The sequence below is a fragment of the Zalophus californianus genome, chromosome 11, assembly GCF_009762305.2.
Source record: "Zalophus californianus isolate mZalCal1 chromosome 11, mZalCal1.pri.v2, whole genome shotgun sequence".
In the NCBI taxonomy this organism is placed as follows: Eukaryota; Metazoa; Chordata; class Mammalia; order Carnivora; family Otariidae; genus Zalophus; species Zalophus californianus.
Window position 1 is genome coordinate 17,148,271 of NC_045605.1, and position 22,697 is coordinate 17,170,967.

At 39.6% G+C, this 22,697-nt stretch overlaps 1 protein-coding gene across 2 annotated transcripts in view; it reads left to right on the forward strand.

Moving 5' to 3' along the window:
* The window catches only part of LOC113914199 (tubulin-specific chaperone cofactor E-like protein), a 177,291-nt gene that overhangs the window by 10,536 nt on the left and 144,058 nt on the right, over window positions 1-22,697 (forward strand). The window contains exon 2 of one of the 2 annotated variants that reach the window (XM_035722684.1): window positions 2,536-2,645. The exons of the other annotated variant lie outside the window; for it this stretch is intronic. The gene's annotated coding sequence lies outside the window, so the exon portion shown is untranslated. The remainder of the gene's footprint in view (window positions 1-2,535; window positions 2,646-22,697) is intronic. 2 annotated transcript variants of the gene reach the window in all.

Consider the following 22,697-nt stretch of genomic DNA (forward strand, 5'->3'; position numbering starts at 1 on the left):
ACAAATATTCCCAAGTCCAAGCTTTCAGTTTTTTTATATATTTACAAGTAGGATTGCTGGATCATACCATAATTATAGGTTTAAGTTTTTGAGGAACTGCCATGCTGTTTTCCACAGCAGCTATACCATTTTACCTTCTCACCAGAAAGGCACATATATTCATCTTTAGTCACCGAACAGTGCCTGTTGTTCTGAAGTATGGCAGAAATCATTAGCTTTTGTGTATGAAATGTACAGTATATGGATACTAAAATAATCGGTATAAAATTTGTTGTGGCTATAGTTTTTGCAGAAGAATTTAATTTGTGCTAGGTAGCAAGTATTTCTGACTGCTCCTGATTCATTGCTCTATCATTTCATCTCATTTTTGGAATCTCCATGGAGAGGTACACATAATTATGCATTTCAGTGGTAGCTACGAAGCATTTTTGTTCACAAGTACTCAGATCTCTGAGTTTATTAATAAACCTGCTTTTTTTATTTTGTAAAATACATTTGATATACACACTCAGAAGTAATTAGAAAACTCATTGATTAGCACATTTATGGAGTGCCAATTATATGCAAAATTCCAGCCCTTGATAGATACAAAGAAGCATTATGGTATGGTCATTACCCTCAAGATCTATACAGCCATGAGACACAAACACGTGAAAATCACATCACTGCACAGTTCAAATGATAATGGCATGTCGGACAAAAATGATGCCATGCCAACATGTGATTGATTAATTGCCCGCTGAATGTTTTAGGCAATAGATTCCATGAGCTCAGCTCAAAGCAAACAGATCATTAGGGCACGCAGTATCTGAAAACCTTTATCTGTGAAGTATATATTCTGAGCAAGGTGTTGAAGAATACATAAAATTAAGTGGCGCTAATTGGCATAGTCCTGGGACCCAAAAAAATTAGATCCAATCTATTTAACAAAAATATATCCCCAGGTGTATATTAATGCTCCCATGCTCCTGGGGTAGTGATGGTGGTAGTGATAGGGGTAGCAGTAGAAGCAATAGTAAATGGATATTTATTACGTGCTTTCTAGGTGCCAGACACTGTACTAAACACTTTTTACCCATTTTATCTCCATTCTTTAGCAACCCTATGGGCTATGAGCTAGGGGCTATCTCTTACCCCTTTTTATGGACGAGACTCAGAGAACCCAAGTCATTTGCTCACCACCACACGGAGTACTGGAGTCAGTCCTGACTTACTTCCAGGCAGTTTGGTTTTAGAATGGCAGGTGTTACCCTTGGGCAATACCTCCATAACACTAAATGTGAAGGGGCTAGTGAAATTTTTTTTTTTTTTTTTTTAATGACTTGTAAACTTTGCAACTTCTCTGTGTGGCTGGTGTTTAACATTCTGGTAATCCCTGATTATGAGCCAGAATGGTTTGTAAACAACTCTAGAAGTTTGCATGCAGAGTAATGAACTAGTAGTTTATTCCTAGTGAGGCCTTGTTTTAACTTGATAACTTCTGTAGGTGTTCAGGAGGAGAGATAATGGGGGTAATCTCTTCTGTAAACAGCTGAGTAATGACCTTAAACTTGTGTATTCACAGCTGGAAGATAGCCTGCATATATGATTTTCTTCTAATGAAAACTACTCTTTTGAAGAAACTAATATCTGGGCGCCTGGGTGGCTCAGATGGCTAAGCATCTGCCTTCGGCTCAGGTCATGATCCCAGGGTCCTGGGATCGAGTCTCGCGTCAGGCTCCCTGCTCGGAAGGGGGCCTGCTTCTTCCTCTCCCTCTGCTGCTCCCCCTGCTTGTGCTCTTTCGCTCTCTCTGTCAAATAAATAAATAAAATCTTTAAAAACAAAAAAAAAAGAGACTAATATCCATTGCTTTTTGGTGAGAACAGGAAGTTGATAATTTTTGCGCCTTTGGTGACTAGACCAGTCAGTCCTGCTACTTAGTTTTGTGGTTCGGGTACATTGATGTGGTTGTAAGAGGTGTTTTGGCTGTAAAGGTTTTCAGTTATTTTAATAAGTTGTATTTCTATGATTTGTGTGTGATGCCATATACTGTTGACATGAAATATTCTTGTTTTTAGTAAAGATAGCATGCATGACTCAACAGAGTAGGGGTACAAAAAGCATGACTTAGCATGCTGATTGGGCCGTGGAAGCCCAAACAAGTCACCACAGTCTAGTGTCCTGTAAACAGAGATAAGTGTTAGTTTGTCTATTTCAGAAGGTGGTTATGGGAATTACTAGGCTTTAAAAGATTGTGAATCTCAGTGTGGGGACACTTGGCTTTTGGGGAACTTCAACTCAAGAATAAATGTATCTACCTCTTGAATTTTGAGTGAGTGCAACGTTAAAGCCTTGAGATTTTCCCAAATGGAATCTGTCCACATAGAAAGGTAGGGCTGGATGCAAATTCTTTGAAGGAGTCAAGAGGGGAAATTAAGAGGGGAACTCTCCTTAGAAGCCATTGAAGTAAAGGGTATAGTGAATGTTAAACGTTTTTCATTGTTCTTGTGATTGCTGAAAGTGTATGGAAAGTGCTTTTTTTATATATATTTCAGAATGCCTGATTTCATAGGATATAGACAACTCACTTAAGCCAACATTTCTGGACAGTAAGACGCTGTGCAAATCAAGAAAGAAGTGCTTAGAAATATTTTCACATAAAGAGGTACTTAAGTCTAAATAGCAGTATTTTCTTTTTTATGTATGTGTTCATTTTATTTTATTTTTTAAATAGCAGTGTTTTCTTAATTTTTGTCTTCTCAAATACTTTTCCATCAAAATCATAAAATTCGTGGGCTAGAGCATTCAGATCAGAAATTTCAAGTGCTGTGTTTACCTCTAGTAGACCCTGGGCATGACAGGAAGTCACATTTGCTAACATGCTGTTGTAGTTGAGAAAACAGACTCTTTGTCCAACATCAGACGTGCTGTGTGTATACAGTATAGTTCTTTAGTAGACGATACAGACAGCTCTGAAGTCCTACTTGCCGATAGCATAGAGTCACAGTTTTATGTACATCTTCGGTGCCACTAATATAATGAAGTAAATGAATCTGGGTTATTTTAATGTCTGTCGTGCTTTTAAGGTGAAGCCAAGTGCTGTGCTAAGTGAAGAGAGTAGCAGTGCCCTACTAAAAAAGCATAATCCCAAGGACCGACCAAGAGTCAGAATTCACATTTCATTTGGCAATGTTGGGTTTGTTTGGGTTTTTTTTTTTTAATCTTCTACCAAGAAGAGTTGATGTGCCACATTATTACACTTGGATGTAGTTTAGGGTACAGCTGAGACTGAGAAATAGGGTGGTTCAGAGTAGGGTGTGAAATTGTGGTGGCATGGTATGTTCTGATAATGGATTTATCAGCTACAGTCAAGTTGGGACTTGGAATGCCCAGAGTAAATTTATGAATTGCTGAACTGTAATTCTACAGACTAATTCTGAAACTTTATAGTTTATTTTCCTTATTTTTCATCCAAAGAAGCCATTCACTTAGGTGTATTAAATAATGGTCAGGGGAGGTTAAGTAAGATGAAATTGCAGCTATACATACTGAATGATAAATGAAATTAGAAGTCATACAGGATGACACTGTCTAGCTTAATTATATTGCGTTGGACAATGTCCCTGAAGTGTTTTCATGGGTGAGATAGCTGCCATTTATGACTTTAGCTGCAAAAGCTTGTTAATGGAATACTTTACAAACCTTAAAAATGATTATTTTGTAGATATATATTTACTGATATAGAAAGTTGTTCGTGAGCTAAATATTTAGCAAAAAGGCAGGTTACACAAGGACCTAAAAGTAAATCAGTTTTGTTTAAAAAAATGTGTCTACATAGCGTGGGAAAATGGCCCAGAAAAAATACATACCATTAGGTGCATCCTCAGGCTTAACCTACTTGCTAAATCTGTTGACCAAAGCTTCCTGGTTTGGCTGTGGCTCTAAATATGCTATGATATGCTTCAGATATGAAAAGCTTTTGGTAACACTTATTTATACTCTTAGCTCACGTAATAAAAAGGGAAACTATACCTAAATGAAAACTATATGGGATTACAAGTTTTTTGCTAATTTTCAATTGGAAATTTTAAAAAATTCAGAATGTCTATCACTTGTATTTTTTAAAACAATTATTTAGAAAGAAGCTTATTTTTTTATTATGTTAATCACCATACATTACATCATTTGTTTTTGATGTAGTGTTCCATGATTCATTGTTTGTGTATAACAGCCAGTGCTCCATGCTGTACGTGCCCTCTTTAATACCCATCACCAGGCTAACCCATCCCCCCACCCCCCCTACCCTCTAGAACCCTCAGATTGTTTCTCAGAGTTCATAGTCTCTCATAGTTGTCTCCCCCTCCGATTTACCCCCCTTCATTCTTCCCCTCCTACTATCTTCTTCTTCTCCTTTTTTTTTTTAACATATAATGTATTATTTGTTTCAGAGGTACAGGTCTGTGATTCAACAGTCTTACACAATTCACAGCGCTCACCATAGCACATACCCTCCCCAATGTCTATCACCCAGCCACCCCATCCTTCCCACCCCCCCACTCCAGCAACCCTCAGTTTGTTTCCTGAGATTAAGATTCCCTCCTATCAGTGAGGTCATATGATACCTGTCTTTCTCTGATTGATTTATTTCGCTCAGCATAACACCCTCCAGTTCCATCCACATCGTTGCAAATGACAAGATTTCATTCCTTTTGATGGATGCATAATATTCCATTGTATGTATATACCACATCTTTATCCATTCATCTCTCGATAGACATCTTGGCTCTTTCCATAGTTTGGCTATTGTGGACATTGCTGCTATAAACATCGGGGTACATGTACCCCTCCAGATCCCTACATTTGTATCTTTGGGGTAAATACCCAGTAGTGCAATTGCTGGATCATACGGTAGCTCTATTTTCAACTGTTTGAGGAACCTCCGTACTGTTTTCCAGAGTGGCTGCACCAGCTTGCATTCCCACCAACAGTGTAGGAGGGTTCCCCTTTCTCTACATCCCCACCAATATCTGTCGTTTCCTGACTTGTTAATTTTAGCCTTCTGACTGGTGTGAGGTGGTATCTCATTGAGGTTTTGATTTGGATTTCCCTGATGCCGAGCGATGTTGAGCACTTTTTCATGTGTCTGTTGGCCATTTGAATGTCTTCTTTGGAAAAATGTCTGTTCATGTCTTCTGCCCATTTTTTGACTGGATTATTTGTTCTTTGGGTGTTGAGTTTGGTAAGTTCTTTATAGATTTTGGATACTAGCCCTTTATCTGATATGTCATTTGCAAATATCTTCTCCCATTCTGTCGGTTGTCTTTTGGTTTTGTGGACTGTTTCTTTTGCTGTGCAAAAGCTTTTTATCTTGATGGAGTCCCAGTAGTTCATTTTTGCCCTTGTTTCCCTTGTCTTTGGCAATGTTTCTAGGAAGAAGTTGCTGTAGCTGAGGTCGAAGAGGTTGCTGCCTGTGTTCTCCTTTAGGATGTTCATGGACTCCTGTCTCACGTTAGGTCTTTCAACCATTCGGAGTCTATTTTTGTGTGTGGTGTAAGGAAATGTTCCAGTTTCATTCTTCTGCATGGGGCTGTCCAATTTTCCCAACACCATTTGTTGAAGAGACTGTTTTTTTTCCATTGGACATTCTTTCCTGCTTTATCAAAAATTAGTTGACCATAGAGTTGAGGGTCCATTTCTGGGCTCTCGATTCTGTTCCATTGATCTATGTGTCTGTTTTTGTGCCAGTACCATACTGTCTTGATGATGACAGCTTTGTCATAGAGCTTGAAGTCCAGAATTGTGATGCCGCCAGCTTTCCTTTTCTTTTTCAACATTCCTCTGGCTATTCGGGGTCTTTTCTGGTTCCATACAAATTTTAGGATTATTTGTTCCATTTCTTTGAAAAAGGGGATGGTATTTTGATGGGGATTGCATTGAATGTGTAGATTGCTCTAGGTAGCATTGACATCTTCACAATGTTTGTTCTTCCAATCCATGAGCATGGAACGTCTTTCCATTTCTTTGCGTCTTCTTCAATTTCTTTCATGAGTATTTTGTCGTTTTCTGAGTACAGATTCATTTCCTCTTTGGTTAAATTTATTCCTAGGTGTCTTATGGTTTTGGGTGCAGTTGTAAATGGGATCAACTCCTTAATTTCTTTCTCTTCTGTCTTGTTGGTGTATAGGAATGCCACTGATTTCTGTGCATTGATTTTATATCCTGCCACCTTACTGAATTCCTGTATAAGTTCTAGCAGTTTTGGGGTGGAGTCTTTTGGTCTTTTCCACATACAGTATCATATCATCTGCAAAGAGTGAGAGTTTGACTTCTTTGCCAATTCGGATGCCTTTTATTTCTTTTTGTTGTCTGATTGCTGTGGCTAGGACTTCTAGTACTATGTTGAATAGCAGTGGTGATAGTGGACATCCCTGCTGCGTTCCTGACCGTAGCAGAAAAGCTCTCAGCTTTTCCCCATTGAGAATGATATTTGCTGTGGGTTTTTCATAGATGACTTTTATGATATTGAGGTATGTACCCTCTGTCCCTATACTCTGAAGAGTTTTGATCAAGAAAGGATGCTGTACTTTGTCAAATGCTTTTTCTGCATCTATTGAGAGGATCACATGGTTCTTGTTCTTTCTTTTATTAATGTATTATATTTGCTATAGGATGTTGAACCAGCCTTGCAGCCCAGGGATAAATCCCACTTGGTCGTGGTGAATAATCCTTTTAATGTATGGTTGGATCCTATTGGCTAGTATTTTGGTGAGAATTTTTGCATCCATGTTCATCAAGGATATTGGTCTGTAATTCTCCTTTTTGATGGGGTCTTTGGTTTGGGGATCAAGGTAATGGTGGCCTCCTAAAACGAGTTTGGAAGTTTTCCTTCCATTTCTATTTTTTGGAACAGTTTCAGGAGAATAGGTATTAATTCTTCTTGAAATGTTTGGTAGAATTCCCCTGGGAAGCCATCTGGCCCTGGGCTTTTGTTTGTTGGGAGATTTTTGATGACTGCCTCAATTTCCTTAGTGGTTATAAGTCTGTTCAGGTTCTCCATTTCTTCCTGGTTCAGTTTTGGTAGTTAATACATCTCTAAGAATGCATCCATTTCTTCCAGATTATCTAATTTGCTGGCATAGAGTTGCTCATAATATGTTCTTATAATTGTTTGTATTTCTTTGGTGTTGGTTGTGATCTCTCCTCTTTCATTCATGATTTTGTTGATTTGGGTCATTTCTCATTTCTTTTTGATAAGTCTGGCCAGGGGTTCATCAGTCTTGTTAATTCTTTCAAAGAACCAGCTCCTAGTTTTGTTGATCTGTTCTGCTGTTCTTTTGGTTTCTATTTCCTTGATTTCTGCTCTGATCTTTATGATTTCTCTTCTCCTGCTGGGTTTAGGCTTTATTTGCTGTTTTTTTCTCTAGCTCCTTTAGGTGTAGGGTTAGGTTGTGTATTTGAGACCTTTCTTGTTTCTTGAGAAAGGCTTGTATGGCTATATACTTTCCTCTCAGGACTGCCTTTGCTGCATCCCAAAGATTTTGAACAGTGGTGTTTTCATTTTCATTTGTTTCCATGAATTTTTTTAATTCTTCTTTAATTTCCTGGTTGACCCATTCATTCTTTAGTAGGAGGCTCTTTAGCCTCCATGTATTTGAGTTCTTTCTGACTTTCCTCTTGTGATTGAGTTCTAGTTTCAAAGCATTGTGGTCTGAAAATATGCATGGAATGATCCCAGTCTTTGGTACCAGTTGAGACCTGATTTGTGACCTAGGATGTGATCTGTTCTGGAGAATGTTCCATGGGCACTAGAGAAGAATGTGTATTCCATTGCTTTGGGATGGAATGTTCTGAATATGTCTGTGAAGTCCATTTGGTCCAGTGTGTCATTTAAAGTCTTTATTTCCTTGTTGATCTTTTGCTTAGATGATCTGTCCATTTCAGTCAGGGGGGTGTTAAAGTCCCCCACCATTATTGTATTGTTGTCGATGTGTTTCTTTGCTTTTGTTATTAATTGGCTTATATAATTGGCTGCTCCCATGTTAGGGGCATAGATATTTACAATTGTTAGATCTTCTTGTTGGATAGACCCTTTAAGTAGGATATAGTGTCCTTCCTCATCTCTTATTGTAGTCTTTGGTTTATAATCTAATTTGTCTGATATAAGGATTGCCACCCCAGCTTTCTTTTGGTGTCCATTAGCATGGTAAATGGTTTTCCACCCCCTCACTTTCAATCTGGGGGTGTCTTTGGGTCTAAAATGAGTCTCTTGCAGACAGCATATCGATGGGTCTTGTTTTTTTTATCCAATCTGATAGCCTGTGTCTTTTGATTGGGACATTTAGCCTGTTTACATTCGGGGTAACTATTGAAAGATATGAATTTAGTGCCATTGTATTGCCTGTAAGGTGACTCTTACTGTATATTGTCTGTGTTCCTTTCTGGTCTATGTTGCTTTTAGGCTCTCTCTTTGCTTAGAGGACCCCTTTCAATATCTCTTGTAGGGCTGGTTTTGTGTTTGCAAATTCCTTTAGTTTTTGTTTGTCCTGGAAGCTTTTTATCTCTCTTTCTATTTTCAATTACAGCCTTGCTGGATATAGTGTTCGTGACTGCATATTTTTCTCGTTTAGTGCTCTGAAGATCTCATGCCAGTCCTTTCTGGCCTGCCAGGTCTCTGTGGATAGGTCTGTTGCCAGTCTAATGTTTCTGCCCTTGTAGGTTACAGATCTCTTCTCCCGAGCTGCTTTCAGGATTTTCTCTTTGTCTCTGAGACTCGTAAGTTTTACTATTAGATGTCGGGGTGTTGACCTATTTTTATTGATTTTGAGGGGGGGGGGTCTCTGTGCCTCCTGGATTTTGATGCCTGTTTCCTTCCCCACATTAGGGAAGTTCTCTGCTCTAATTTGCTCCAATATACCCTCTGCCCCTCTCGCTCTTTCTTCTTCTTCTGGGATCCCAATTATTCTATATTGTTTCGTCTTATGGTATTACTTATCTCTCGAATTCTGCCCTCGTGGTCCAGTAGTTGTTTATCTCTCTTTTTCTCAGCTTCTTTATTTTCCATCATTTGGTCTTCTATATCACTAATTCTCTCTTCTGCCTCATTTATCCTAGCAGTTAGAGCCTCCATTTTTGATTGCACCTCATTAATAGCCTTTTTGATTTCGACTGGTTAGATTTTAGTACTTTTATTTTTCCAGGAAGGGTTTCTCTAGTATCTTCCATGCTTTTTTAAAGCCCAGCTAGTATCTTTAAAATCGTCATTTTGAACTCTAGTTCCGACATCTTACTAATGTCCGTATTGATTAGGTCTCTGGCAGTTAGTACTGCCTCTTGTTCTTTTTTTTGAGGTGATTTTCTCTGTCTTGTCATTTTGTCCAGAGGAGAATAGGTGAACGAGAGAACAAAATGCTAACAGGGTAACAACATCCCCAGAAAAATATACACTAAACAAATCAGAAGAGACCTGAAACCAGGGGAATAGAAAGGGAAAGAAAGAAAAAAGAAAAAAAAGAAAAAGAAAAAGAAACAGATAAAAACAAACAAACAAAAACAAACCAGAATATGATCAGATATGATCAGGCTGGTGCATAGATCAGTGTCACACACTAGATTTTGGGCTTTTTTGGTCTGTTAGAAGAAAGTGCCTCCCAAAATTTTAAAGAAAGAAAAATTTATATATGTACAAAAACAAGGGTTGATAACGATGAAGGGATGGACTATGACTGTAAAGATGAAAATTATAAATTTTATAAAAGGAACTGATAAGAAGTTACTTGAAAAAAGAAAGTAGACAATTAAAAAAAAAAGGGAGAGAATGTGATCAGACAGGAGCATAGAACAAAGCCATACACTAGAGATCTAGGGTATATTTTGGTCTGTTAGAAGAAACTGTATCCCAAAATTTTAAAGAGAGAACAACTTATATATATACATATATATATACATATATATATATATATGTATATATATACCAAAAATAAGGTTAACTACTTTGAAGGGATAGAATATGACTCTAAAAGTGAAAAATAAAAAAGATTCTTTAAAAAAGGGATTGGTAAGATGTTGGTTGAAAAAAGGAAAAAAAATTGAACCAAAAAAAAAGAAAAAGGAAGTTAAAAAAAATTAACTTCGAAAGACTAAAGAATCATGGGAAAAAAAACAAGAATTCTATCTGCAGTATTCCCGTAGCGCTGGAGTTCTGCCGTTCTCATTGATCGGTATACTGGGTCTTGGCTGGCTGTTCTTGCTGATCTTTTGGGGACGGGGCCTGTTGCCATGGTTCCCAAATGTCTTTGCTGGAGGTGGAATTGCCCCGCCCTTGCCAGGTCGGGCTAAGTAATCTGCTCGGGTTTGCTCTCGGGAGCTTTTGTTCCCTGCAAGCTTTCTGTACAGCTTTGGAGGATGAGAGTGAAAGTGGCGGCCCCCAATCTCCGACCAGGAGGAGCCAAGAACTCGGGGCCCCGCTCCAGTGCAGCCCCAGTGAAAAGCAGTCAATCACTCCCGTCTCCCTGGTCTCCGGCCGCACTCCGTCCTCACGCGGCCTGTGACCGAGCGTTTCTATCTCTGGCACCCGACCCCGTGTGGAGTCTCCAAACCCAGCAAATCCCTGCGGTGCGCTCCCGTGCCCCTCCTCCTAGAGGAGGAAGGGAAGTCTCCCTGGATCTGCCGTTTGTTGGGTCCCTGCTGGAGGAGCAGTGGCCTGTGTCGCCAATCACGGTTTATGGCAACCCCGAGCTGAGAGCCTGCACCTCGGCTCCGTCTCTGCAGCCGGCTTCCCCGCTCTGATACCTGGGAGCTCTAATGCCCTCAGGCACCCCCAGTGTTACTGTCACCCCGAGGGTCCCGAGACCACACTGTCCCGCGAGGTTCCACCCCCCACTTAGCCACTGGAGTGACGTTCCTCAGTGGAGCAGACTTCTAAAAGTTCCGATTTTGTGCTCCGCGGCTCTATCACTTGTCAGAAGCGGCCGATGGAGGCCCCCTCCCCCACCGTCTATCTTCCTGAATATCGCCTCGGATTCACTTCTCCGCATGTCCTACCTTCCAGAAAGTGGTCGCTTTTCTATTCAGAGTGCTGCTATTCTTTTCTTCAATCTCCTGTTGAGTTTGTAGGTGTTCAGAAAGGTTTGATCCGTATCTAGCTGAATTCCTGGGACCAGACGGAATCCAGGTCTCCTACTCCTCCGCCATCTTGCTGCTCCTAGAAAGAAGCTTATTAATAGACCTTTATTCATTCATTTATTTAATCTTTCCTGAAGGGAAAAATATATAACATACCTATATACTTTCCCAGAGTAATTATGTTTTATTGGGGTGTACTTATGCTGAAGATCAGAAAGATTTGGAAAATGAAACAGACTGGAGTCCCAGCTACCTAAAATGTCTTAAGAATCTGGCAGGGTTTGGGTATAGTGGGGATTTTTCTAAAAAGGAAGCTCTCTGGTGATGATATTAGGAGTCCACAAAGCAAAAGTTAAATGGGCTTTAAAAAACAAACAAACAAACTTGCAAAAATTGAGAAAGCTACTAATCTAAGAGATTTCTTTGAAGCTATTCAGGAGATTTTCCTCTTTAGACTTCTTTTGTCAACCTCTTCCCCCTACTCACACCCCCAAATTCAGCCTATAAATTTCTCTTTTGTCCTTTTTAAAAAAGAATAAAATATAAAACTCTCTTTCTAAACCCTTGGTGTTTCTTCATCAGTTGTCTCTCTTCTTCCATCTGAGCTTCTCAATGGCTGGTCTATAATCAGTCTTCACTTATCTCCTGAATTCCTCATGCTATGATTTCTACCCCCTGTCTGTACTGAAAGTGCTTCCCTTAAGAGGAACAAACTCCTAACTGCCCAGTCCTTTAGGGATTAAAAAGTTCTCATCATTTTTGATCTCTTGATATACTTGGTAAAGATCGGTGCCCTCCATCCTTGTACTGCATTCATAGCAATCTATCAAAAGTTGTCTTTTATCTCTATAAGAGGAAGTCAGACCTGAGCAAGGTCAGTCGTGAGCTGACCATTGTCCACCTCCTGCCTCACCTGCTCTCCCCACATGTATATTTTAGCATATCACATTGTACCATGTCCCCTTTTTCTTGTGCCTGTTCACGTTCTATTATTTCCTGTGCCTGGAATGCGCTCCTCCACCCTGTTAACCTAGTCTTCATCATCTTTCAGAATGGCTCAGGATTTACCTTCCGCCTCCTCAGTCATACTTCCAAAAGTGAATCACTTCTGTTTGAATTCACTATTTCTGTGTGGCTTATTTCAGGTATTGTGTTATCTCCATGTATTTCCTTCTAGACTGTGGATGCCCTGAGGGCAGAGTATGGATTGTACTCATTCTCACTTTCTTTCGTGTTTAGTGCAACATTTGGCACAGATTGAATGTCTGGTTCATCTTTGTTTTTATTTGTTTGTTTTAGGTTCATCTTTGTTGAATGAAACTAAATGAGATGGTAAGCTTTGTGAGGGCACACATTTTATGAATAAATGAATGGGCAAATAGGCCTAATGGGAACCACTTGATAAAGTGTGAAAAAAGAAATAGTAGAGAAAACTAAACATATTTGTTGTCTCCATTTTTATGAAACAAGTGATAAAGACATTCCTGGTCTCAGATTGTCTTGTAAAAGAAATAGGCAGCTAAGTGGCAAAAGCAGACTGGAATGAAGTGTCATTTGGCCAAAGGACCCGGTGGTGACATTGTAGAGCCTTTGCCAAAATGTTTAATTCAAGTTCTGTTTTCAAATATTTGTTAGCAAAATATTGGCAGGTAGCTTTTAGAGTGTAGTTTCTCTGCCCTTCTCTGATGAATAGATAAGATGGGTTGGTTGTATATAAATGGGTCCATGTCAGATGACTGAAAATAATTTTAAACCACCCTGGAGTGTTTCCCTCTTCTCCATTATTTTTAATGCTATGAAAACTCTTCCTTTGATACTTAGGCTCATCCTAAATTAATGCATACTTTGAAGGATTACAATTTATTTTTTAGAACTGTGTATCGTTCCCAACTCTTGACTACTGCAGGGATGTGAATCCTGCACGTTCAGCTTCCTGCGGCAGGAGGCACCACTCTTGCTGTTAGTCTCCACAGTGAGAGGTGACCGGGAGGCCTGGGGCTCCCAGAGCATCCCTAGCCTCCTGGAGCCCGTGTGGTTCCAAAGTCACAAGGGTTCTGGTACAGTTTGGGTAATTTGTATGAAATGTTTAGTTAACTTTTATTAACACATTTGACCTGGCTTGCAAAGGAAGGGACCCAGCAGGCTTGAAGGGTATTCTTTCAGCCCTTCTGTACGCATCCTAGTGGACTTTTGCTTTGCCTTTGTTAAGGCCATGGAAAACCCGAGAGAATACTGTGCTCTGTCTCTGTTGTCTTACCCCCTCCTCTCATTTCAATTTAGTTTATTCTGATATTTCATTCTTTCTTTTTCTTTCCCATGCTGTTTTATAAAACTATTTATTTCCTTTCGGCCCCTCTTTTATTTCTCTTGGCTTCCTCACTCCCCGATTCCTTTTTTAAATTAATATTATATATTTCACATGGTCCAGTTTGGAATTTTTTCCACAGACAATTGACAATAATGAGTAATTACAAAGCCATGGGACAAACTATTAGGTCATTTCCAGATATATCGCTTAAAAATGTTTATATTTCAAAGAGATAATATATGAAAGCAAAAGATGATGTGTGTATGCAGTGAGTGCAGGTGGTTCAAGTGGGTGAACTTATTTCCTAAAGCAAAGCTCCTTCCCACCCTTATTCTTCCTTTCCTCTCTCTGGCATCAACCATAGGTACTAATATTACTAATTTCTATTTTATCCTATGGATATATAAGCAGATGAATCTATTTCTTTGTAAGATTTAAATGTATATCTTGAGAGTCTATAGGGTGGTATTTTGGGGTTTTTTTTAAGTTGTGAGTGAGGCCAGTAGTATTCACACTTTATGGAGTATGGTACTCTACCATAAAGTTTATCTGTGAAGTCAATACTGATCTTGCATACCAGCATAAAGATCTATCTTGTATACCTTCCAGTGTTAGTGATCAGAAATGTTCTGTTTTCAGTTGTGTTCAGTTTCATACTGACTTTGACCTTACCCTTTGATTGGGAACATAAAGTACAAATAGTTTGACAGGTATGTGGAGTTTTAGGTGACTGGATGTTCTATTCTGATACTAATCTATTTGGCAGAAATGTACCAAGCAGCTTATCCTCCAATTTTCATTTCATCCTGACTTTCTCCAAGCACTTTATAAGAGCGCATTATAGTTAGGATCTGAGGCACAAAGCAGTTGAGATTTTCACAGGCACACTCCAGGACTTGGTAATGGAACCTAGCAACATCATCCAAGATTCCTGGCTGCTGGCTTTCAGAACCAATTCAGAATACTTTAGAAATGCATTAAAACTCTGCCAGCTGTAGAGGTAGTCAGATGTAATTTGACACCAGTTCTTTCCAGAAATCATAGATTACCTCCCCACCCCCCAAAAAACCTTTTAAAAGGCTCCAGTTAAAGATCTTTTTCCATCCTGTATTTCCTCATTTTTCAGTCTGTTTGGTTTTCAGTTTTCCTTTCCCACCTACTGTTCCTCCTAAAACTGCCCCAACAGATTTTACACAGATTTATGTTACTGATCCATTTTGCAGTCTTAATGTTCTAATTCAAAACTTGTGTATTAATGCGTACACTGTCTACATTCCTGCAAAGTTATTCCAGTAAACTATCCTGGAAAATGACCAGGGAAGGCTCCTGGCATTGCTTTTAAGTCTTTAGGGGGAAAAAAGAAGATACAAAACAAAAACAAAAACAAAACCCAGAGTATTCGGCAGAGTTGTTAAGGCATGAGGCCATGAGAAACAACTTGTTAAGTTCCCATGATTGCTGGCTTACTAACACTTATTTTAAGAGACACACTTATTTGAGTGTGTCTCTAATGTTGCCATCCCTCGGTTTGCCTATATTTAAATTGTGTATAAGATTATTGCCCTTGAATTGGTGGAGGTGGTTCTAAAGCCTCCAGTTTAAAGATGCCATTTAAACTCGGTGAGTATTATTTTGACAGTGTAGCACCCTCCCCACACACTTTTTATTCTTTGGAACTGCTAATTGTATAGAAGGTAGCAGTGTAACTTCTTTGACGTTTGTTAAACATATCTACAAATTCTGTTGGCATTCTGCTGGAGATAGGTCCTTGATGAGAACTGTACTGTCTGCCACTGCTCTGTGTCGTCTGCTGTTAGCGATAAGTTTACATTGTAAAAGAACCTTCCGCCTGAAGATTCCTGGAGTCTAAGATAAACACACACAGTTCAGTTTTGACACAATCATTGCTGGAATAGATGACAGTAGCTGATATTTATCACTCTGTGTGGACAGAAAGAACACACTGTCTTGTGCTAAAACTGGTTCTGTCTTTAAGCTTACAAATAAGGATCCTGACTGAGGGCAGCCATGAATTTTCAAGATGACTTGTGATATCCTTATTATGAAATGTACTTGATAGTCTAAGCCTTGGTAAATGAAACTTCTGTTCAGTAGATGGACATGTACTTATTAGTATCTTAGTCTATGTTCTAAGCATTTGTGAATTGATTTAACAAAGTACAGTGGATATGGTCCTGGTAGCAATCTAGGGAATGAACCAAGTTTAGAGACCACTTTTTCTTTTTTAACGATTTATTTATGAGAGAGAGAGAGGAGGAGCAGAAGGAGAGGGAAAGAGATAGAATCCCAAGCAGACTCCATGCCCAGTGTGGAGCCCGATGTGGGGCTCCGTCTCACGACCCTGAGATCATGATCTGAGCTGAAACCAAGAGTCTGATGCTCAACTGACTGCACCACTCAGGCAACCCTAAAGTCCACTTTTATATTCATGAGTTTTTTCAAATTCTAATTACAAACCCGAGAGAAAAAATTAGCCCATTAGAGAGGTTACGTAACTAGCTTGTGTTCTACCCAGCTGGTAAATAACAGCCTAAGTCTTCTATGTTCATGTGCTTTCTACCGTGCTACAACCTCCTGTAATATATAATTAGTAACATCTGCATATTTTAGAATTTTACAACAGCCCTATAATCCCAATAATGCATTTGTATATTTTAGAGCTCTATGGCAACCCTGAAATCCAAGTAGTATAGATAGTCATACCTTACTTTACGAAGACATTGGGAGTCCTAGAGAAATAATGTCTTGCCCGATGACACAAAACTGTAGAACTGAGTGGGGCTTACACCTACTCCCCATCCTGAATTCTCTGCTCTTTCTACTCAGCACACTGAAGGCTAGTATCACTTCTTAGCAACATTTATTGAGTTATGTGTAGTGCACTGTGCCAGATGCTGTGAATTCATAGGGGAGAAATAAAATGACACACCTCCGCTCCCCTTTATAATGTAATGGTGGAGTTAGGACAGTCACATGAGAAAAATACCTAATGCTCAGTATCATTAAACTGTATAAGCAAAAGTAAACCAGTGTAACCACAGTGAAGTAAATGTGTCACTTCCAATGGTAAACAATTCAGAGCATTATCTGGCTGGTATCAAGCAGCCTTCTGAGAAGTTTTTAATGCTCATACCCGCTGGTTGCTTCTAGGACCATAACCAGTAGTCATCTTCAGCCTCTTCAGATCCACGTGCTGCTTCTCTGTAATCTATAACCATGTTCAGCCCTCTTCTATTTTAAGAGGAAAAATCTGGACAGTTGCCCCCGGTTCACTACTCCTTCCTGTTCCTGCCTCATTTATCAGCCCATTTCATCCTCCCCTGCTTGTCAGCTGCCCTTCTAATCAAAACTTCTCAAAATGTTGACTGTCCACTCTATTCTTTTCCTTCATGACCCTGCTTCCTCTGCCTGTCCTTTAAACATTGGTGTCCCAGAGAGTTCTCTTGTTCTGCTGTTCTTACTAATAATATTTCCTATATGGTGATGATGTCACAATCTACCCCTCCAGCTCACAGTTCTCACCCAACTGCAGACTGTTTCCTTGGATAGTCCACAAATGCCTCAGGCTGAGTGTGTATACAGTGGGATTCATAATTTCTTCTGCAAAACTCAATCTCTTCATATTTTCTGTTTACTTAATGGTATCATCAGTCACCTGGTCACTTGTACTAGAAACCTCAGGGTCAGTCTTTACCTTCTCCTCAGCCCCCATAATTCCTGAAAAGCTTGCTTTCTAAATTGACCTTGAATCTGCCGCTGTTTTACTCTATCACCTCAGGCCCTCGTCATCTCTCTCCTGTTTTGTTTTGGGTGTTTTTTTTTTTTTTAAAACATTTTAGAGCAATGCACTTTATTTTTTTAAATTTTTATTGTTATGTTAATCACCATACATTTCATCATTAGTTTTTCATGTAGTGTTCCATGATTCATTGTTTGTGCATAACACCCAGTGCTCCATGCAGTACGTGCCCTCTTTAATACCCATCACCAGGCTAACCCATCCCCCCACCCTCCTGCCCTCTAGAACCCTCAGTTTGTTTTTCAGAGTCCATCGTCTCTCATGGTTCGTCTCCCCCTCCGACTTACTCCCCTTCATTCTTCCCCTCCTGCTCTCTTCTTTTTTTTTTCTTAACATATATTGCATTATTTGCTTCAGAAGTACAGATCTGTGATTCAACAGTCTTGCACAATTCACAGCACTCACCATAGCACATACCCTCCCCAATGTCTTTCACCCAGACACCCCATCCCTCCCACACCCCACCAATCCGGCAACCCTCAGCTTGTTTCCTGAGGTTAAGAATTCCTCATATCAGTGAGGTCATATGATACCTGTCTTTCTCTGATTGACTTACTTCACTCAGCAGAACACCCTCCAGTTCCATCCACGTCGTTGCAAATGGCAAGATCTCATTCTTTTTTATGGCTCCATAATATTCCATTGTGTATATATACCACTTCTTCTTTATCCATTCATTTGTCGATGGACATCTTGGCTCTTTCCACAGTTTGTCTGTTGTGGACATTGCTGCTATAAACATTGGGGTGCACGTACCCCTTCAGATCCCTACATTTGTATCTTTGTGGTAAATGCCCAGTAGTGCAATTGCTGGATCGTAGGGTAGCTCTATTTTCAACTGTTTGAGGAACCTCCATACTGTTTTCCAGAGTGGTTGCCCCAGCTTGCATTCCCACCAACAGTGTAGGAGGGTTCCCCTTTCTCCGCATCCCCGCCAACATCTGTCGTTTCCTGACTTGTTAATTTTAGACATTCTGAATGGTGTGAGGTGGTATCTCATCGAGGTTTTGATTTGGATTTCCCTGGTACTGAGAGATGTGGAGCACTTTTTCATGTGTCTGTTGGCCATTTGGATGTCTTCTTTGGAAAAATGTCTGTTCATGTCTTCTGCCCATTTCTTGATTGGATTATTTGTTCTTTGGCTGTTGAGTTTGAGAAGTTCTTTATAGATTTTGGATACTAGCCCTTTATCTGATATGTCATTTGCAAATATTTTCTCCCATTCTGTCGGTTGTCTTTTGGTTTTGTGGACTGTTTCTTTTGCTGTGCAAAAGCTTTTTATCTTGATGAAATCCCAATAGTTCATTTTTGCCCTGGGTTCCCTTGCCTTTGGCGATGTTTCTAGGAAGAAGTTGCTGCGGCTGAGGTCGAAGAGGTTGATGCCTGTGTTCTCCTTTAGGATTTTGATGGACTCCTGTCTCACGTTTAGGTCTTTCAACCACTTGGAGTCTATTTTTGTGTGTGGTGTAAGGAAATGGTCCAGTTTCATTCTTCTGCATGTGGCTGTCTAATTTTCCCAAAACCATTTGTTGAAGAGACTGTCTTTTTTCCACTGGACATTCGTTCCTGCTTTGTCAAAGATGAGTTGACCATAGAGTTGAGAGTCCATTTCTGGGCTCTCGATTCTGTTCCATTGATCTATGTGTCTGTTTTTGTGCCAGTACCATACTGTCTTGATGATGACAGCTTTGTAATAGAGCTTGAAGTCCAGAATTGTGATGCCGCCAGCTTTGCTTTTCTTTTTCAACATTCCTCTGGCTATTCGGGGTCTCTCCTGGTTCCATACAAATTTTAGGATTATTTGTTCCATTTCTTTGAAAAAAGTGGATGGTATTTTGATGGGGATTGCATTGAAAGTGTAGATGCTCTAGGTAGCATTGACATCTTCACAATATTTGTTCTTCCAATCCATTAGAATGGAACGTTTTTCCATTTCTTTGTGTCTTCTTCAATTTCTTTCATGAGTATTTTATAGTTTTCTGAGTACAGATCCCTTGCCTCTTTGGTTAAATTTATTCCTAGGTATCTTATGGTTTTGGGTGCAATTGTAAATGGGATCGACTCCTTGATTTGTCTCTCTTCTGTCTTGTTGTTGGTGTATAGGAATGCCACTGATTTCTGTGCATTGATTTTATATCCTGCTACTTTACTGAATTCCTGTATGAGTTCTAGCAGTTTTGGGGTGGAGTCTTTTGGGTTTTCCACATACAGTATCATATCATCTGCAAAGAGTGAGAGTTTGACTTCCTCTTTGCTGATTTGGATGCCTTTGATTTCTTTTTGTTGTCTGATTGCTGTGGCTAGGACTTCTAATACTATGTTGAATAGCAGTGGTGATGGTGGACATCCCTGCCGCGTTCCTGACCTTAGGGGAAAAGCTTTCAGCTTTTCCCCATTGAGAATGATATTCACTGTAGGTTTTTGATAGATGGCTTTTATGATATTGAGGTATGTACCCTCTATCCCTATACCCTGAAGAGTTTTGATCAAGAAAGGATGCTGTACTTTGTCAAATGCTTTTTCTGCATCTATTGAGAGGATCATATGACTCTTGTTCTTTCTTTTGTTAATGTATTGTATCACGTTGATTGATTTGCGGATGTTGAACCATCCTTGCAGCCCAGGGATAAATCCCACTTGGTCGTGGTGAATAATCCTTTTAATGTACTGTTGGATCCTATTGGCTAGTATTTTGGTGAGAATTTTTGCATCCATGTTCATCAAGGATATTGGTCTGTAATTCTCCTTTTTGATGGGGTCTTTGTCTGGTTTTGGGATCAAGGTAATGGTGGCCTCATAAAATGAGTCCGGAAGTTTTCCTTCCATTCTATTTTTTGGAACAGTTTCAGGAGAATAGGTATTAATTCTTCTTGAAATGTCTGATAGAATTCCTCTGGGAAGCCATCTGGCCCTGGGCTTTTGTTTGTTGGGAGATTTTTGATGACTGCCTCAATTTCCTTAGTGGTTATAGGTCTGTTCATGTTTTCTCTTTCTTCCTGGTTCAGTTTTGGTAGTGGATACATCTCTAGGAATGCACCCATTTCTTCCAGGTTATCTAATTTGCTGGCATAGAGTTGCTCATAATATGTTCTTATAATTGTTTGTATTTCTTTGGTGTTGGTTGTGATCTCTCCTCTTTCATTCATGATTTTGTTGATTTGGGTCATTTCTCATTTCTTTTTGAGAAGTCTGGCCAGGGGTTCATCAGTCTTGTTAATTCTTTCAAAGAACCAGCTCCTAGTTTTGTTGATCTGTTCTGCTGTTCTTTTGGTTTCTATTTCCTTGATTTCTGCTCTGATCTTTTATGATTTCTCTTCTCCTGCTGGGTTTAGGCTTTATTTGCTGTTTTTTTCTCTAGCTCCTTTAGGTGTAGGGTTAGGTTGTGTATTTGAGACCTTTCTTGTTTCTTGAGAAAGGCTTGTATGGCTATATACTTTCCTCTCAGGACTGCCTTTGCTGCATCCCAAAGATTTTGAACAGTGGTGTTTTCATTTTCATTTGTTTCCATGAATTTTTTTAATTCTTCTTTAATTTCCTGGTTGACCCATTCATTCTTTAGTAGGATGCTCTTTAGCCTCCATGTATTTGAGTTCTTTCTGACTTTCCTCTTGTGATTGAGTTTTGTTTCAAAGCATTGTGGTCTGAAAATATGCAGGGAATAATCCCAGTCTTTTGGTACCAGTTGAGACCTGATTTGTGACCTAGGATGTGATCAATTCTGGAGAATGTTCCATGGGCACTAAGAAGAATGTGTATTCTTTTCCTTTGGGATGGAATGTTCTGAATATGTCTGTGAAGTCCATTTGGTCCAGTGTTTCATTTAAAGTCTTTATTTCCTTGTTGATCTTTTGCTTAGATGATCTGTCCATTTCAGTCAGGGGGGTGTTAAAGTCCCCCACTATTATTTTATTGTTGTCAATGTGTTTCTTTGCTTTTGTTATTAATTGCCTTATATAATTGCCTGCTCCCATGTTAGGGGCATAGATATTTACAATTGTTAGATCTTCTTGTTGGATAGACCCTTTAAGTAGGATATAGTGTCCTTCCTCATCTCTTATTACCGTCTTTGTTTTAAAGTCTAAGTTGTCTGATATAAGGATTGCCACCCCACCTTTCTTTTGGTGTCCATTAGCATGGTAAATGGTTTTCCACCCCCTCACTTTCAATGTGGGGGTGTCTTTGGGTCTAAAATGAGTCTCTTGCAGACAGCATATTGATGGGTCTTGTTTTTGAATCCAATCTGATAGCCTGTGTCTTTTGATTGGGGCATTTAGCCCATTTACATTCAGGGTAACTATTGAAAGGTATGAATTTAGTGCCATTGTATTGCCTGGAAAGTGACTGTTACTGTATATTGTCTGTATTCCTTTCTGGTCCATGCTGCTTTTAGATTTTTTTTTTTTTTTTTTTTTTTATTTGAGAGAGAATGAGAGATAGAGAGCATGAGAGGGAAGAGGTTCAGGGGAAGAAGCAGACTCCCCGCCGAGCAGGGAGCCCGATGCGGGACTCGATCCCGGGTCTCCCATGCTGCTTTTAGGCTCTCTCTTTGCTTAGAGGACCCCTTTCAGTATTTCTTGGAGGGCTGGTTTCGTGTTTGCAAATTCCTTTAGTTTTTCTTTGTCCTGGAAGCTTTTTATCCTCCTTCTATTTTCAATGACAGCCAGGCTGGATATAGTATTCTTGGCTGCATATTTTTCTCGTTTAGTGCTCTGAAGATCTCATGCCCGTGCTTTCTGGCCTGCCAGGTCTCTGTGGATAGGTCTGTTGCCAATCTAATGTTTCTACCATTGTAGGTTACATATCTCTTCTCCCGAGCTGCTTTCAGGATTTTCTCTTTGTCTCTGATACTCATATGTTTTACTATTAGATGTCGGGGTGTTGACCTGTTTTTATTGATTTTGAGAGGGGTTCTCTGTGCCTCCTGGATTTTGATGCCTGTTTCCTTCCCCACATTAGGGAAGTTCTCTGCTATAATTTGCTCCAATATACCTTCTGCCCCTCTCTCTCTTTCTTCTTCTTCTGGGATCCCAATTATTCTACTGTTGTTTCATCTTATCGTATTGCTTATCTCTCGAATTCTGCCCTCGTGATCCTGTAGTTGTTTCCCTCTCTTTTTCTCAGCCTCTTTATTTTCCATCATTTGGTCTTCTATATCGCTGATTCTCTCTTCTGCCTTATTTATCCTAGCAGTTATTGCCCCCATTTTTGATTGCACCTCATTAATAGCCTTTTTGATTTCGACTTGGTTAGATTTTAGTTCTTTATTTTTCCAGAAGGCGTTTCTCTAATAACTTCAATGCTTTTTTCAAGCCCAGCTAGTATCTTTAAAGTCATGATTCTGAACTCTAGGTCCAACATCGTACTATTGTCTGTATTGAGTAGGTCCCTGGCAGACGGTACTACCTCTTGTTCTTTTTGCTGAGGTGATTTTTTCGTCTTGTCATTTTGTCCAGAGGAGAATAGATGAA